Genomic DNA, 6,000 nt, shown 5'->3' on the forward strand with positions numbered 1-6,000 from the left:
GGGAAATATGCCTCTGCCCAGAATATTTGATATTAGGAGAGGTGCTCTTTTAGGCACTTGGGTCCCAAGCCATTTAGGACTTTGCATGCTTGTCCTGACATTGGTTTCAGTAGGTCACTAGCAGCCAATGCTGTTCTTTCTGGACTGGTAACATATGGTTCCATTGGGCTCCCCCACTTAACAACCTAGCAGTCGCATCCTGCACTTGTTGTAGCCTCCAAAAAGACCCGAATTGTCTACCTCCCGTCTCCCATACTTTCCTCTTCCCAAGACCTTGGAAACAGTGACTCCCTGATGCTGTCCCACCTGCTTCCTCTGACCCAAGCGCATGGTGCTTTTGTGATTTAAAAATCACATCCACAAAATATCCAGAGCAAATTTTCTCCATGTCTCCTCCTAAAGTGAGCACCATTGCCCTTCTAAGAGAATGAGGCCATGGTGAGTTCCAGCACCCTTTTTTAGGGTGGCCTAAACATCGCAGAAACCACCACAATGTTACATGAGTCTACTGTCCTACATCTTTTGTGGTAAATAGAAAAGAAAGATTGTGAGGAAAGAACCATGTTGATAAGCCCTCTGCAATACAGAACATCATGAACCAAATGCGTCAGAGTGATATCAGGATAGGAGATGGGTTGGCCATGCTCTGTACAATAACTGATCCTGTTTAAAACATTTAGATAGAATTTACTCACTCTTTGGGGGGGGGGAGTTGGAGTAATAGTGTATGTGGAGTTTGACTAAAAAGTTATCCGAAAACAGAAATCTATGTCTTTGGAAAGCAAATTTTGGCTATTTGCAGATGGAGCTAATTTTGTCACATTGCAAAACTGAGTGACCCTGAGTTGGTCAGTCTGACATACCTTCCAAGGTTGTTGTTATGAGGATAATAGGGGAAAGGAGATTATTTATGTTACCTTGAGGAATAAAAAGACTGAATAATCTAACACAGAGCTAAGCATTCTTGATTAGATTGTGACTTCTTTCTTTTAACCAATCAAAACCTAGGTTATGAAAACAGTTACATTATCACTAACTATTGAAGTCAACTCATGTTAATGATAAATAATTAATATTGAATAAAACAGGCTTCACTGTATGAACATGAAAAGCATGATGTACATACTAATAATAGACTATCTCAGAAAGTATGGGGAAACTGCAAGATCAGCAGTTAAGTGCTTGCAAGAAGTCCACACATTTATGCACACACTAATTAAAGGGCTTTGAGCCTTTCTTACACTACCGTATTTGTGTGCATGTGAGTACGAGCTTAATGAAATTTTTTGAATGCTCAGAAATCCTATTGTTAATGCAATGGAGGATGAAGCAAGATGGTAGATTACAAGCATATTTTAACTTTCGTATGCTGCTGTTGTCACTTGAGATGCTCTACCTAAAGCAGGTGACTGGCCCTCCATCAAATTTGAGCTGTATAGATTTAGTTCTAAGCAAGTAATAGAGCATTTCCCCTTTTTCGCTGGAGGGGTCAAGAGAATCTTTACTACAGGAGAAATCTTTACTTATGGAGGAAGGGAATGTAATGAGCTAGAGCTGATAATTCAAGCAATTTTCAAACTGTGTGTGAAAAAGCCCTTAGGATATATCTGCATTACAGACTTAAATTGGTTTTGAATAAGAATGGGTTCCTCTGTGGAACTATAAGAACTATAGGGGCTAAATTCCTATAGATTTGGGTAACCAATGCGGGGCTCTCCAAATGTTGTTGGACAGCTCCCATAATCCCTGACCATTGGGAATTACAGCTAAGACTGATGGGAGTTGGAGTCCAACAACATTCGGAGGTTACCAGGTTGGCTATGCCTGCTTGTCACCCTCACAGTGCAGGGAACAGCTGGTGCTGCAGTGACATATCAGCTGCCTATAATCACAAAAGATTGCTCCAAATTATTAACTGTGTAGGGTTGCAATAATATATTTGTTTCTTGAGGTGGTCAAAAATACTTTAGAACAGCACAGAGTAAACCTTAGCAACTGCTCCCCCCATTCCAGTAAAAATGCCACATAACCTTCTCTGTCCAATATTGAGCCATGCTAGGTAAAGGTAAAGGGACCCCTGACCATTAGGTCCAGTCGTGGCCGACTCTGGGGTTGCGCGCTCATCTCGCATTATTAGCCAAGGGAGCCGGTGTATAGCTTCCAGGTCATGTGGCCAGCATGACAAAGCCGCTTCTGGCAAACCAGAGCAGCACATGGAAACGCTGTTTACCTTCCCGCTGTAGCGGTTCCTATTTATCTACTTGCATTTTGACGTGCTTTCGAACTGCTAGGTTGGCAGGAGCTGGGACCAAGCAACGGGAGCTCACCCCGTCACAGGGATTCGAACCGCCGACCTTCTGATCAGCAAGCCCTAGGCTCAGTGGTTTAACCACAGCGCCACCTGGGTCCCCTTGAGCCATGCTACTTTGCTTTATTTGTTTATTTGTTTGTTCGTTCATAGATGGCATTAACTTATAGCCCCATCATACAATGTTCTCTAGAAGGCTTACAATAAATAAGGTGCTTCAGTATGTCTGTTTGCAACATGAAAGGGCCGCAACATGAAGCGCCGCATCTGCGCACGCACGTGACACAATGTGGCACTTCTACGCATGCGCAAAGCGCGATCTAGTGCTTCTGTGCATGCGTGCAAGTCACGAACACGCCAAACCTGGAAGTAACCTGTTCCGAGACTTCTGGGTTTGGCACATCCATAACCTGAAAAGACGCAACCCACAGCGGACGTATCCTGAGGTATGACTGTATAAGCTATGAATGTATGTAATAAGATGTTTGGAAATTATATGCAAAAATAATAAAAATTATATATATGAAAAAAGAAAGTTACTAAGGCCCACCAGTCACAAAATAGTAGTGCAGGCAGGGGTAGAATAAGTCACAAAATGGTGACGGATGCAAGGGGACTTTGGTATAACTACAACTGGTAATTAGTGGCATCACCTTCTAACAATACAGTGGTACCTCGACTTACAAACGACTCGACAACTGAATTTTTCGACTTACGAGTGGGGCAAATGGCCGCACGCTTACGAATTTCTCGACATCCGAACGGAAACCACGGTGGTTTTAGATAGGGTTTTATTGACTTACGAATTTTTAGATGGGGTTGCTTCGACTTACAAATTTTTCCATTTCCAATGCATTCCTATGGGAAATCGCGTTTCCAATGGCGCTTTTCGACTTACGAATTTTTCGACCTACGAAGGTGCCTTTGGAACGGATTAAATTCGTAAGTCGAGGCACCACTGTATCTAATCCATCTTTGGAGATTGCTAAATTATTAGCCACAGATGCATTTCCATAGGCCAGCTTTCCTCTAAGTACAGACATTTCTCTGAGGTATTCTGGCTCAATCTCTCCGTTTTTGTCAGCATTTGCTTATCCAGAGGCTCTGAGTGGAGAAGGCATTTTCTTTCATATTTTTCGCTTCTCTTTTTTTCTTCTTCTAAAATATTTTTTATTACAATTTTTCCAAAATACAAAGAAAGTAAGAAACAAAGAAAAACACAACATAAAACAAACACTACAAAAAGATAGATACATAACAAAAAAATACTATTCCTATTTTCCTCTCACATTTTATATATAGGGACCTCCTCGGGCTCCCATCCACTGTGGTTCTTTAACATACACTATTTTAGCAATTTCTATACCAATTTATTCACCTTGTCTCATCTTATTTTATACTTTACATCTTACATATTCATCATCTCCACAGTATAGTTTCAACCTACTTCTAATCTTAATATATAACTTTTACATATTTTTTTAAATACAGCTTAAAATCTTTCCATTCTTCTTCTATCGCTTCTTCCCCCCGGTTGCGGATTCTTCTGGTCATCTCAGCCAGTTCCATAAACTCCATCATCTTCATCTGCCAATCATCGATAGTTGATATTGCATGGGTTTTCCAGTTCTTTGCTAATAAGATTCTTGCTGCTGCTGTGGCATATTTTTCGCTTCTCACCCCCACATGCTCTTTACAGTGTTTTTTAACTGTTTCCTGTAATTTCTTTGCCCATTCTCCTTCTACACTAAACTTGTACCTTCTTGTACCTTATTCCCCCGTGATTTCTTTCATTCCTCCACCCTTTTACATCCGCATCTTCCTCCTATATAGCAATAATAACTTTCCTGTCTTATCCCTTTTCTTTCTATTCCCAGTTTAAGTAATCAATGTTGTCGTCATCAGAAGCCCCTTTTCCGCTGTCCCTCAAGGTCTTCTCTGACTCTTTCCCCTCAGGGGAAGAAAACTTTCCTACCTTCCTCACCCTCTGCTCGCCACTAAACCTCTAGGTCTCCTGGGCATCTTTACTCAGCATGCAATGAATTGTTGGTGCTGGTGCTTGTTAAATCCAAAGGCTATGAGATGACTAGAGGGTGGGATCAACAACTGAGGCATGAGGCAGGCTCTGGCACTGAGAAGACCCACTTGAAAGCAAAGCCCACTGGTGTGTCCTGGTCCACTGCTTGAGAAGCACTGCCCCACTGCATTCTAGAGCTTTCCCTGGAACTGTTCCCAGTGTTTCCCAGACATGTTTTGTGGTTATTATTTTGAGAGAAAACTTTATTGCAACACTGATTTATGCAGTGTGGATAGCTAACAACGCTAGTAAGGCTTTCCAGGGCTTCTGTGCCTTTAAATTGAACTCTTCCATTTTGCAAGTTCACAACTTGCCTTATTGCTTCCTGTTGATCCAGGCTGAGCTGTTAGGTGATGAACAGCTCCTGCTTCGCTCCTTTCTAAAGTGCTCCATAGCCAGTGGTTATGGTGGTGGCAGCTTCAATTACTTATTGCTGCAGTATTTGCTTTGTGCATATATGTTCCTATTATAATGTAACTTTTAAAACAAAAACAAAAACTTAAGTCTATGGCTCAAACATGTTGTAAGGCCTTTGGAGACCTTTTCGGCAGCAAGCAACTAACAAATTTAGTAAACAAACATTCCTTAAAAGGGGTAAAACAGTGCCATAAAAACCACTATTTCTCCATTAGTGAAAAGAATAAAAAGGGAAAAGGAGTAATAAGAGGAAATTAGTAATTAAATCATTTCCTGTCCCACCTCCAAAGGAAAACTGGGGCAATTTAGAGACGCTATTAAAGGGGCAAAGGAGGCTATTAATCATTAATTCTACAACCCTCAACAATAGGAAGAAACAAAAAGGGTTGGGGTTACAAACTGGAAGCCTTTGTTTAGGAAAGACCTTTGCTGAATGGAACTTCCTTGTGACCAGCCACTGGTCTGCTTGACTAGGCCGTTGACCAGGCACCCCCAAACTCCGGCCCTCCAGATGTTTTGGCCTACAACTCCCATGATCCCTAGCTAACAGGACCAGTGGTCGGGGAAGATGGGAATTGTAGTCTAAAACATCTGGAGGGCCGAAGTTTGGGGGTGCCTGCCATTGACTCATCTAGTCCAGCATCTGAAACTCATAGTGGCCAACCAAATACCTGAGGGAAACCTGAAAGCAGGGCCTGACAGCACCCTCCACACTTGTGATTGCCAGCAACCGTCACTGAGAGACAGTAGAAGCAGAACATAGCCCCTGTAGCTAGTAGACATTGATAGCTAGTGACATGATAGTTATTTTCTTTCCTAATGACTTATTCTCTGGTGCTGCAGCAGATAGGATAGGGATCCCCCCCCAACCTTAGCTTTTAAGATGCACTGTTGTGTGTTTAAACTGCTCTCCGTGGGGACCTGAGTAACTGATGAAACTCAGTTAAAACAAGTGCTGAAATGTCCACTTACGGTACTCACTGCGTGCCTCGTGAGTTTAATTTTTAAGGAAGCAAAACTTACGGAGAAAAGTCATGACTATTCAAAATAGGAGCTGCCTTTCTCAAGACATTTTCCTGCCTGAGGTGCTCCCTTATGCCATTCCCTGTAAATAAGTTGAATCTGACTTTAACTGCGGCAATAGAAAAGTATTCGCCATGGAAAGCAGGAAGCACATGGCACACACAGCTCTGTCCTC

The sequence above is a fragment of the Zootoca vivipara genome, chromosome 3, assembly GCF_965207765.1.
Source record: "Zootoca vivipara chromosome 3, rZooViv2.hap1.1, whole genome shotgun sequence".
NCBI classification, from domain to species: domain Eukaryota; kingdom Metazoa; phylum Chordata; class Lepidosauria; order Squamata; family Lacertidae; genus Zootoca; species Zootoca vivipara.